This window comes from Triticum dicoccoides, chromosome 4B, assembly GCF_002162155.2.
Source record: "Triticum dicoccoides isolate Atlit2015 ecotype Zavitan chromosome 4B, WEW_v2.0, whole genome shotgun sequence".
NCBI classification, from domain to species: Eukaryota; Viridiplantae; Streptophyta; class Magnoliopsida; order Poales; family Poaceae; genus Triticum; species Triticum dicoccoides.
Genome location: NC_041387.1, coordinates 145,626,334 through 145,639,290, shown reverse-complemented (window position 1 = coordinate 145,639,290; position 12,957 = coordinate 145,626,334).

The window sequence follows — 12,957 nt, the reverse complement described above, 5'->3', positions numbered from 1 at the left end:
TGCCTTCGGGAGGACTCTCAACCGCGACAATGGTGGCCTTCATCTTTGCCCAGTACATATTGACGAGGGCAAAGGCCATCCGCACACCCTCTATGCACACTGACTGCTTGATTGCATCAATTCGGGGCACGACATCGACGAGTCGCCGCACTAGGCTAAAATAGCTGCTCGGAACGGGTTCGGCTGGCCACAGCCGAACTATGACCTCCTTCGTGGCCACTCTAGACATCTTATGCAGCTCGGCCCACTGCGTCAATTGGTCGTTCAGCACCGTTGTGCGCTCCTGCGTTGCGAACTGCGACCAAAATAGCTTCTCTGTGGCATGTCCCTCCTGAGCTTGGTAGAATTGTGCAGCGCCGGTGGCGCTCTTCGGAAGATCCGCAAAGACGTCTGCAGAACTCCATAGTCGATTAAGTAAGGCATACCTCTGATCGCCAAACTTAGACTGTAAAAGAAAGAGCTTACCAGCCGTTGTCTGTCCGGCCTGTCAGATCTCCTCGCGAGCCGCTCGGGATTCAGACCTTGCCTCTTGAGCTTCCTTAAGGGCCTTGGCAAGTTCAGCTGCCATCGCTTTATTCTCCTCCTCGAGGAGCTCGCACTTGCAAGTGGCGTCCTTGAGCTCTTGCTCACCTTGGGATACCCGCTCCTCGAACTGGCACTGGGTGGCCTATTCGGCCTTCAAATCAGCAGCGTTTTTTCAGTGGCTGCATCTCTCACCCTTGCCTGCTCCTTCGCGCGGGCAAGGTCACTCCTGAGGGTCTCGACCTCAGCAGCGCCATCTGCAATTATGCATATAGCAGCGCATAAGCTTCAACTTAGCATTTGCAAACTAATTCAATTTTATATGGAGTACTTGAAACATACCATGCGTCTTGTCGAGCCGCTTATTAATCCAGATATTGTCCTCATCAACCAGCTGCAGTTTCTGCTTTAGTTTGGAAAGTTTGGCGGCCTGAGAGGTAGCCGCTAATAGTGAATCCTATTTTTTATTGAAAAGATAAGTATGTTATTTCCTACGGATATCTATAGATCCTCTGTTCGCCCTCCTTCATTGGCCAAACAGAGTCTCAGGGGCTACTATCTATATACAGGCAGATTTTTTCATATGGAAAGTAGCTAAAGACATTACATCACATACCTCGAAGCTTGTTAGTAGGCTCGTGAAGGCTTCATTAAGTCCTCTCTTAGCAGACTGAACCTTTTCAACCACCGTACCCATCAAGGTACGGTGCTCCTCCAAGACGGATGCACTTTGCAGAGCATCCATCAGCATGTTCGGCACCTCTGCATTAGTAGAGGTCGCCGGCAGAATAGACGCCTCCCCCTCCCATGAAGAGGGTTGCTGACTCGGTTCCGGAACTGTTTGTGTCTCCTGAACAGTATCCGGTCAGGGGTCAGATGATCCAAGACCCCCGTCACCGATCTCCATGAGGGTTGCGCCCCTCATGTTCTCGACAGCCAAGGCGTTATCCTCTGGCGCCATCTTGGTCCCCTCCCGCACTTCTCCGGAGCCCGGAGAAATCCTTTGGGACGACACCTCGGTGTCGTCTGCCCTAGGAGGCGGGGAAGCTTGTGTAGGCGTCTCGCTCTCCATCTTATCTGGCGAAAGATCCCCCGATGATGATGATTCTTGAGGGATGTCACGGGCCGAACTGAAACACGAAATTTGATATTATTCTTATAATCAATAAAAATATTAGATGTATGTAAGGCATCTTAAGGTACTTACGATTCGGCAAGGGGCTTGGCTCGGGGGCGGTGCTTGGGGCAGCTTTGGTGCCCGAATCCGAATCATTCGAGAGGGATACCTTTCCCCTCTTGGACGCCCCCTCCTCCGGATCTACGGAGGCCACCCTCTTTTTCCCTTTGGGAGGAGGATTCTCTTCTTCCTCCTCCTCCTCCTCAGCCTCGTCCTCGTCTCCCTTGTGAGAAGAAGGGGCCACGGTTCCTCTGGACACAGCACCCGAAGTTTCTTCGTGATGGAGGCCACTTTCGGCCTCCTTGCTCTTCTTCTTCTTGTCCTTCTTTGTCGGCGCCAGGTAGGGCGCCGGGACCATCATCTTCATAAACAGAGGCTCGGCTGGGTTTTCGGGGGCAGGGTTGGACACTTAATCCGCTCCGCCTTCTGTATCCAGTCCTATTCAGGAGATGGAATTTTCAGTACCCCTCCCTAAGATTGACGAGCTAAGCAATGTTTGAAAATATGATACTTACTGGGGATGCCAGATTGTTGCAGTCGAGGCCGGTGTCCTCAGACGTCCTTGGCCACACCTTCTGCTTCTTGAAGAGAAGCTTCCATATCCCTTTGCCCGTCGTGCCAAATAATCGCTGCAGGGTCCATGGCCCCTCCAGATTAAACTCCCACATTTTGAGAGGCCGTCGTTAGCAGGGAAGAATTCGGTGAATAAGCATCACTTGGATCACATCAGCAAGGGTGATGTCCTTTTTTTATCATGCTCTTGATATGCTTTTGCAGCATCGATACTTCGTCAGGTGATCCCAAGTCTAGACCCTTGTTGGTCCAGGACGCGAGCCGCAGCGGAGGTCCAAATCTGAAAGCAAGAACAGCGGCCCACTTGGTGCCGCGGGGTTCGGTGATGTAGAACCACGCATGTTGCCATACCTTGACAGTATCCACAAATCTCCCTTTGGGCCAGGTAACATGGTTGAGCTTGCCACCATGGCGCCGCCGCACTCAGCGTGTTGGCCCTCAACCACCTTCGCCTTCACATTAAAAACCTTGAGCCACAAGATGAAGTGTGGGGGGACATGGAGGAATGCCTCAAACACGACGATAAACGCCAAGATGTGGAGGAAGGAATTCGGGGCCAGATCATGGAAATCCAGCCCGTAGTAGTACATGAGACCTTGGACGAAGGGATGAAGGGCGAACCCAAGTCCTCGGAGGAAGTGGGGGATAAAAACCACCCTCTCATAGGGCACCGGGGTGGGGATGACCTGCCCCGGGGTTGCAAGCCTGTGTTTAATCTCCGCTGTCAGGTACCTCGCCTCACGCAGATCCTGGATGTTCTTCTCCATTACGGAGAAGGCCATCCACTTGCCCTGGAAGCCTGATTCGGCCATTGCTGGAGGAGTTGGGGCAAAGGCAAAGTTTAGAACTTGGGCGCTGGAGCTCGGGGGTGGAAGGGCAAAGGAAGAAGAAGGCGTGAGGTAAAACAGATGGGTACTTATCCTCTTATAGAGGCAGTGAATATCAAGCGCCCCCTCATAAGCCTTAAACATCGCCTATTCCCAAGGAGACTTGCGAACGGCATGGTTGGATTACCCAAACCCGCATTAATAAGAATCCCGTGATAAGGGGACACAATCTCTGCCTTGATGAGACATGTCAATGACCATCCCTTGAAACGCGAAACGGGGGCTGTAAAATGGTTCAGAATAATAACAAGGCCAAAACATAATGTCTCGCTGAAAAAGTTGCCCGGGGACGTGGCTCATTTTAAGTATTGTTGCCTTTTTATAGCTTAGGGTTCTACATGTTAAGCAAGGCTGGATACAACTCTTATGTGCGGAAGACTGCTTTGGAGTATTCGGAGGAGGAACCCGCCTTGCAATGTCGAAGACAATCTGCGCGCCGAATACATCGTAATTGAAGCCCGGTTCAGGGCTACTAAGGGAGTCCTGGACTAAGGGGTCCTTGGGCGTCCGGTCTATGTGACATGGGCTGGACTGATGGGCCGTGAAGATACGAGATAGAAGGCCTTCTCTCGTGTCTGGATGGGACTCTCCTTTGTGTGGATGGCAAGCTTGGCATCCGGATGTATAATTTCCTTCCTCTGTAAGCCGAATTTGTAACAACCCTAATCCCCTCCGGTGCCTATATAAACCGGAGAGTGTAGACCATAGAGGAAACCACAATCATACAGGCTAGACATCTAGGGTTTAGCTATTACAGTCTCATGGTAGATCAACTCTTGTAACCCCTATACTCATCAAAGTCAATCAAGCAGGAAGTAGGGTATTACCTCCATTAAGAGGGCCCGAACCTTGGTAAACATCGTGTCCCCTGCCTCCTATTACCTTCGATCCTTAGACGCACAGTTTTGGACCCCCTACCCGAGATCTACCGGTTTTGACACTGACAGGGAGCAAAGTAGAACTTGATGAGGTAATTGTACCTTCTCCCTTATTGGAAAGTAGTTCATCACAGAAATCAGTTCCAGTGATTCCTACACCAATTAGTGAAGAAGTTAATGATGATGATCATGAAACTTCGGATCAATTTACTACTGAACCTCGTAGGTCTTCCAGAGTGAGATCCGCAGCAGAGTGGTACGGTAATCCTGTTCTGGAAGTCATGTTACTAGACCATGGTGAACCTACGAACTATGAGGAAGCGATGATGAGCCTAGATTCCATGAAATGGCTTGAGGCCATGAAATCTGAGATGGGATCCATGTATGAGAACAAAGTGTGGACTTTGGTGGACTTACCCCATGATCGGCAAGCCATAGAAAATAAATGGATCTTCAAGAAGAAGACTGACGCTGACGATAATGTTATTGTCTACAAAGCTCGACTTGTTGTGAAAGGTTTTCGACAAGTTCAAGGAGTTGACTATGATGAGACTTTCTCACCCGTAGTGATGCTTAAGTCTGTCTGAATCATGTTAGCAATTGCCGCATTTTATGATTATGAAATTTGGCAAATGGATGTAAAAACTACATTCCTGAATGGATTTCTGGAAGAAGAGTTGTATATGATGCAACTAGAAGGTTTTGTCGATCCAAAGGGTGCTAACAGAGTGTGTAGGCTCCAGTGATCCATTTATGGACTGGTGCAAGCCTCTCGGAGTTGGAATAAATGCTTTGATAGTGTGATCAAAGCATATGGTTTTATACAGACTTTTGGAGAAGCCTGTATTTACAAGAAAGTGAGTGGGAGCTTTATAGCATTTCTAATATTATATGTGGATGACATATTTCTGATTGGAAATGATATAGAATTTCTGGATAGCATAAAGGGATACTTGAATAGGAGTTTTTCAATGAAAGACCTCGGTGAAGCTGCTTACATATTGGGCATCAAGATCTATAGAGATAGATCAAGACGCTTAATTGGACTTTCACAAAGCACATACCTTGATAAAGTTTTGAAGAAGTTTAAAATGGACCAGTCAAAGAAAGGGTTCTTGCCTGTGTTACAAGGTGTGAAGTTGAATCAGACTCAATGCCCGACCACTGTAGAAGATAGAGAGAAAATGAAAGTCATTCCCTATGCTTAAGCCATAAGTTCTATCATCTATGCAATGTTGTGTACCAGACTTGATGTGTGCCTTGATATAAGTATAGCAGGGAGGTACCAAAGTAATCTCGTAGTGGAGCACTGGAGAGCGGTCAAAAACATCCTGAAATACCTGAAAAGGACTAAGGATACGTTTATCGTTTATGGAGGTGACAAAGAGCTCGTCGTAAACGGTTACGTCGATGCAAGCTTTGACACTGATCCGGATGACTCTAAGTCACAATCTGGATACGTATATTTATTGAATGGAGGAGTTGTCAGTTGGTACAGTTCCAAGCAGAGCGTCATGGCAGGATCTACATGTGAAGCGGAGTACATTGCTGCTTCGGAAGCAGCAAATGAAGGAGTCTGGATGAAGGAGTTCATATCCGGTCTAGGTGTCATACCTAGTGCATCGGGTCCAATGAAAATCTTTTGTGACAATACTGGTGCAATTGCCATGGCAAAAGAATCCAGATTTCATAAGATAACCAAGCACATCAAGAGACGCTTCAATTCCATCTATCATCAAGTGTCGGAAGGGGACATAGAGATTTGCAAGATACATACGAATCTGAATGTTGCAGACCCATTGACTAAGCCTCTTCCACGAGCAAAACATGATCAGCACAAAAACTCCTTGGGTTTTAGAATCATTACTTTGTAGTCTAGATTATTGACTCTAGTGCAAGTGGAAGACTGAAGAAAATATGCCCTAGAGGCAATAATAAAGTTATTATCTATTCCCTTATTTCATGATAAATGTTTATTATTCATGCTAGAATTGTATTAACCGGAAACTTAGTACATGTGTGAATACATAGACAAAACATAATGTCCCTAGTATGCCTCTACTTGACTAGCTCATTAATCAAATATGGTTATGTTTCCTAACCATAGCCATGTGTTGTCATTTGAATAACGGGATCACATAATTAGGAGAATGATGTGATGGACATGACCCATCCGTTAGCTTAGCATTACGATCATTACCGTTTCATTGCTACTGCTTTCTTCATGTCTTATACATGTTCCTCAGACTATGAGATTATGCAACTCTCGAATACCGGAGGAACACTTTGTGTGCTACCAAATGTCACAACATAAAAGGGTGATAATAAAGGTGCTATACAGGTGTCTCTAAAGATGTTTGTTGGGTTGGCATAGATCGAGATTAGGATTTGTCACTCCGTGTTTCGGAGAGGTATCTCTGGGCCCTCTCGGTAATGATCATCACTATAGGCCTTGCAAGCATTGTGACGAATGAGTTAGTTATGGGATGAAGTATTACGGAACGAGTAAAGAGACTTGTCGGTAACGAGATTGAAATAGGTATGATGATACCGATGATCGAATCTCGGGCAAGTAACATACCAATGACAAAGGGAACAACGTAAGTTGTTATGCGGTTTGATCGATAAAGATCTTCGTAGAATATGTAGGAGCCAATATGAGCATCCTGGTTGCGCTATTGGTTATTGATCGGAGATGTTTCTTGGTCATGTCTACATAGTTCTCGAACCCGTAGGGTCCGCATGCTTAATGTTTGATGATGATATGTATTATGAGTTATGTGTTTTTGATGACCGAAGTTTGTTCAGAGTCCCGGTTGAGATCACGGATGTGACGAGGAGTCTTGAAATTGTTGAGACATAAAGATTGATATATTGGACGGCTATATTCGAACACCGGAAGTGTTCCAGAAAGTTTCGGGTAAAACCGGAGTGCCGGAGGGGTTACCGGAACCCCACGGGGAACTAATGGGCCACATTGGGCCTTAGTGGAGAGAGAGAGGGGCGGCCAGGGCAGGACGCGTGCCCCTCCCCCTTGGGTCCAAATCGGACTAGGGAAGGGGGGGGCGACGCGCCCCTTTCCTACTCCCTCTCCCTCTCCTTCCTTCCCCCTCTCTCAGGAGGTAGACTCCTACTAGGACTCAGAGTCCTAGTATGACTCCTCACTCTGAGATGTGCCTACAGGGACCGGCCGGCCTCCCCCTTGCTCCTTTATATACGGGGCAGGGGCACCCTAGAATACACAAGTTTCTCTTAACCGTGTGCGGTGCCCCCTGATACGTCTCCAACGTATCTATAATTTTTGATTGTTCCATGCTATTATATTACCCCTTTTGGATGTTTATGGGCTTTATTTTACACATTTATATCATTTTTGGGACTAACCTACTAACTGGAGGCCCAGCCCGTATTGCTGTTTTTTTGCCTATTTCAGTATTTCGAAGAAAAGGAATATCAAACGGAGTCCAAACGGAATGAAACCTTGGGGAGCGTGATTTTTGGAACAAACGTGGTCCAGAGAACTAGGAGTGCAAGTCAAGAAGCTTGCAAGGCGTCCAGGAGACAGGAGGGCGCTCCCACCCCCTCTGGGCACGCCTCCCTATCTCCTGGGCCCCAATGGCAGCCACTGACGTACTTCTTCCTCCTATATATACCTATGTACCCCGAAAACATCCAGGGAACAAACAAAAGACAATTTCCACCACTGTAACCTTCTGTATCTGCGAGATCCCATCTTGGAGCCTTCGCCGGCGCTCTGCCAGAGGGGGAATCGACCATGGAGGGCTTCTACATCAACACCATAGCCCCTCCGATGAGTTCTGAGTAGTTTACCACAGACCTTCGGGTCCATAGTAATTACCTAGATGGCTTCTTCTCTCTTTTTGGATCTCAATACAATGTTCTCCCCCTCTCTTGTGGAGATCTTTTCGATGTAAACTCTTTTTGCGGTGTGTTTGTCGAGATCCGATGAATGGTGGGTTTATGATCAAGTTTACCTATGAGAAATATTTAAATCTCCTCTGAATTCTTTTATGTATGATTGAGTTATCTTTGCAAGTCTCTTCGAATTATCAGTTGGTTTGGCCTACTAGATTGATCTTTCTTGCCATGGGAGAAGTGCTTAGCTTTGGGTTCAATCTTGCAGTGTCCTTACCCAGTGACAGCAGGAGCAGCAAGGCACGTATTGTATTGTTGCCATCGAGGATAAAAAGATGGGGTTTATATCATATTGCTTGAGTTTATCCCTCTACATCATGTCATCTTGCCTAATGTGTTACTCTGTTCTTATGAACTTAATACTCTAGATGCAGGCAGGAGTCGGTCGATGTGTGGAGTAATAGTAGTAGATGCAGGCAGGAGTCGATCTACTTGTTGCGAACATGATGCCTATATACATGATCATGCCTAGATAATCTCATAATTATTCGTTTTTCTATCAATTTCTCGACAGTAATTTGTTCACCCACCATAATACTTATGCTATCTTGAGAGAATCCACTAGTGAAACCTATGGCTGGCTTGCAAAACCACTTGAAAAGCTTTCTGCCACCAATTGCCATTAACTATAAAAATGGAAAATGAAAGAGCCAAAGTAATGAGAAAATGACTTGTCACTGTGAAGCTAAAGGGTATCATACCCTGGGGATTACGAAATAACTAAAAAGTAAAAGTGACCAAGATGCGAGGGAAAAACTTTTGTTTCACATTTCCGGAAATACCACCTATTTGTTTGTTTACCAGGTTCATCCCCTGGATCTTTTTTTTATCATATAAAGCTTTCGATCTACTTTTATTTGCATCTTTACTTTTTGCATCTATATTATAAAATACCAAAAATATATTTATCTTATGGAAAATGAAAGAGCCAAAGTTGCGAGTTCTTTGTTTGTTTGTGTAGGTGCGTGGGACTTTTGAGGAGCCTCCTACTGGATTGATACCTTGGTTCTTAAAATCCGAGGGAAATACTTACGCTACTATTGTTGCATCACCCTTTCCTCTTCAAGGAAAATCAACGCAAGCTCAAGACATAGCAAGAAGGATTTCTGGCGCCTTTGGCGGGGAGGTCTTCGCTCAAGTCAAGACATACCAAGTACCCATCACAAACCCATCTCCCTCGCATTTACATTATTTTCCATTTGCCTCTCGTTTTCCTCTCCCCCACTTCACCCTTGCCGTTTTATTTGCCCTCTCTTTCCCAATCTCCTCCTCTCTCTTTCGCTTGCCTTTTTTGTTTGCTAGTGTGTTGGATTACTTGTTGCCATGGCGCAAGATAATACCAAATTGTGTGATATCTACAATACCAATAATAATGATTTCCTTAGTACTCCGATTGCTCCTCTTAATGATGTTGAGTCTTGTGAAATCAATACTGCTTTGATGAATCTTGTTATGAAAGATCAATTCGCCGGCCTTCCTAGTCAAGATGCCGCTACTCATCTAAACAACTTTGTTGATTTGTGTGATATGCAGAAGAACAAAGATACGGATAATGATATTGTTAAATTGAAGTTATTTCTGTTTTCACTTAGAGATCGTGCTAAAGTTTGGTTTTCGTCCTTGCCTAAAAATAGTATTGATTCTTGGAACAAGTGCAAAGATGCTTTTATCTCTAAGTATTTTCCTCCCGCTAAGATTATCACGCTTAGGAACGATACTATGAATTTTAAACAACTTGATCATGAGCATGTTGCCCAATCTTGGGAAAGAATGAAATTGATGATTCACAATTGCCCTACTCATGGTTTGAATTTATGGTTTATCATACAAAATTTTTATGCTGGTTTGAACTTTGCTTCTAGAAATCTTTTAGATTCGGCCGTGGGAGGCACGTTTATGGAAATCACGTTAGGAGATGCTACAAACCTTCTAGATAATATTATGGCTAATTAGTCTCAATGGCATTGTCAGTGTCAAAACCGGCGGATCTTGGGTAGGGCGTCCCGATTTGTGCTTCTAAGGCTAATGGTAACAGGAGGCAAGGGACACGATGTTTTACCCAGGTTCGGGCCCTCTCAATGGAGGTAAAACCCTACTTCCTGCTTGATTGATCTTGATGATATGAGTATTACAAGAGTTGATCTACCACGAGATCGTAGAGGCTAAACCCTAGAAGCTAGCCTATGATGATTATGATTGTCCCTATACGGATCAAACCCTCCGGTTTATATAGACACCGGAGGGGGCTAGAGTTTACACAGAGTCGGTTACAAAGAAGGAAATCTAATATCCGGATCGCCAAGCTTGTCTTGCACGCAAAGGAGAGTCCCATCCGGACACGGGACAAAGTCTTGAGTCTTGTATCTCCATGGTCCAACAGTCCGGCCAAAGTATATAGTCCGGCTGTCCGGGTACCCCCTAATCCAGGACTCCCTTAGTAGCCCCTGAACCAGGCTTCAATGACGATGAGTCTGGTGCGTAGTTTGTCTTCGGCATTGCAAGGCGGGTTCCATCTCCGAACACTCCAAAGTAAACCTCGAACACTTAAATTGTGTCCGGCTTTGCAAGACGATTTTCACATACCACCGTAGAGAGAACGATATTTCACAAATATAATCTGCTGACAACTTTAGATGAAGTGACACGACAAAATGGTAGAGTCATTATTGAATCGTCTTCCCACAACCAGCTACCGCACATATCGAGGCGGTTTCCTCGGCACGTCTTGTCGAAGCAGAGATCATGTCCCCTTATCATGGGATTCTCATCAATACGGGTACGGGTAACCCAACCGCACCATCAATCGTGGCGCTTGGAAAATAAGCTATTTTCAACGGGCAAGTGGGGAGGCGCACCGTTTTCGTTGCCTCTACAAAGGGATAAGGATTCCCCATTTTTACCCACGCCTTCTTCCTCCTTCACTTATCCGTTCTTGCCCCCTCGAGCTCCAGCGCCCTAGTTCACACCTCCTCCGCACAGCCGAACATGTCTGGAGCAGGAGGCAAGTGGGAGGCCTCCACCGTCAAAGAGGAGCATATTACAAAGCTCCGGGCGGCCGGATACTTGGCCGCAGATATCGCGCACCGGCTGCCGGACGCAGGGCAGATCATTCCGACTCCGGGACCCCACGAGAGGGTCGTGTTCCTCGCCCACTTTGTCCGTGGACTGGGATTTCCACTTAATCCCTTTGTCCACGGGCTCATGTTTTACTATGGGCTGGACTTCCATGATCTAGCCCCAAATTTCATCCTCAACATCTCGGCGTTTATCGTCGTGTGCGAGGCCTTCCTCCGCATCAAGCCTCACTTCGGCTTGTGGCTACGAATCTTCTGTGTGAAGCCGAAGATCGTGAGCGGCCAGCAAGCGGAGTGCGGAGGCGCCATGGTGGGCAGGATGCCCAATGTTACCTGGCTTGACGGCTCCTTCGTGGAGACCGTGAAAGGGTGGCAATCGGGGTGGTTCTACATCACCGAGCCACGCGACGCCAACTGAGCGGCGGCCCCCGAACTCCGATCCAGAATTCCCATGTAGCTCACCTCCTGGGAAAAGAAGGGCCTGGCCTGGGGTGAACCTACGGAGCTGACACAGGACTTCAGAACTACATCAAGAGTATGATGGACAAGAAAATCAAGCTTGTAAACATGGTCCAGGTCATGATCGTCTGCCGAATTCTTCGGTGCCAAAGACGGGCATTTAATATGTGGGAGTTCATTCCAGCCGAACACCAGACACTTCAAGAGCTCTACGGCATGACACACAAGGACGCATGGAAGGTAATGTTCAAGGCCTCCGAAATACCTCCTCCCACATCCGAGGACCGCGGACTTCACGCCACGCGGCTCCCCCATCCGGTGAGTTTTCTGACCATCACCAGATGTAGTGTTCCCAGCATACTAATGGGAGGATTTTAAGTCACCATGTGTATTCAATCAGGAGTATGTGGTGACGGCAGAGCGGATCGACTGTCTGGCTCCAATGCCAGAAGGTCCAGCGACCGCTCTCCTGACAGAGATGCTAGTCCCGGCGCCTTACAAGGTGCCGGAAAAGAAAGCCGAAAAGAAGGCCCCGAGGACCAGGAAGGGTCTCAGGCATAAGGTCGTACCGGACGCCTCGTCCAACGACGATGAGGCACACTCCTCCCATGAAGGGGAGGAGGAAAAGGAAAGGGCCGCTGAGGGAGTCCTGGATTAGGGGGTATCCGGACAGCCAAACTATACACTTTGTCCGGACTATTGGAGCGTGAAGATACAAGACTCAAGACTTCGTCCTGTGTCCGTATGGGACTCTCCTTTGCGTGGAAGACAAGCTTGGCGATCCGGATAATAGATTTCCTTCTTTGTAACTGACTCTGTGTAAACCCTAGCCCCCTCCGGTGTCTATATAAGACGGAGGGTTTAGTCCTTAGAGAGACAATCATAATCATCATAGGCTAGCTTCTAGGGTTTAGCCTCTATGAAATCATGGTAGATCAACTCTTGTAATACTCATATCATCAAGATCAATCAAGCAGGAAGTAGGGTTTTACCTCCATCGAGAGGGCCCGAACCTGGGTAAAACATCGTGTCCCTTGCCTCCTGTTACCATCAGCCTTAGACGCATAGATCGGGACCCCCTACCCGAGATCAGTCGCTTTTGACACCGACATTGGTGCTTTTATTGAGAGTTCCTCTGTTTCATCGCTTCAAGGCTCGATGGCTCCTTCAATCATCAACAATAACACGGTCCAGGGTGAGACTTCTCCCCAGACAGAACTTGTTGTTCGGCGGCTTCGCTCCGTGGGCCAATTCGCTTGGCCATCTGGAGCAGATCGACAGCTACGCCTCTGGCCGTTAGGTCAGATTCGGAAACTTGAACTACACGGCCGATGTCCGCGGAGACTTGATCTTCGATGGATTCATGCCTACGCCAGGAGCGTCGAACAGTCACGATGAGCACGGCTTAGACCTGCTGTCGAACAATACTCGAGATATCGCACCCACGGGAG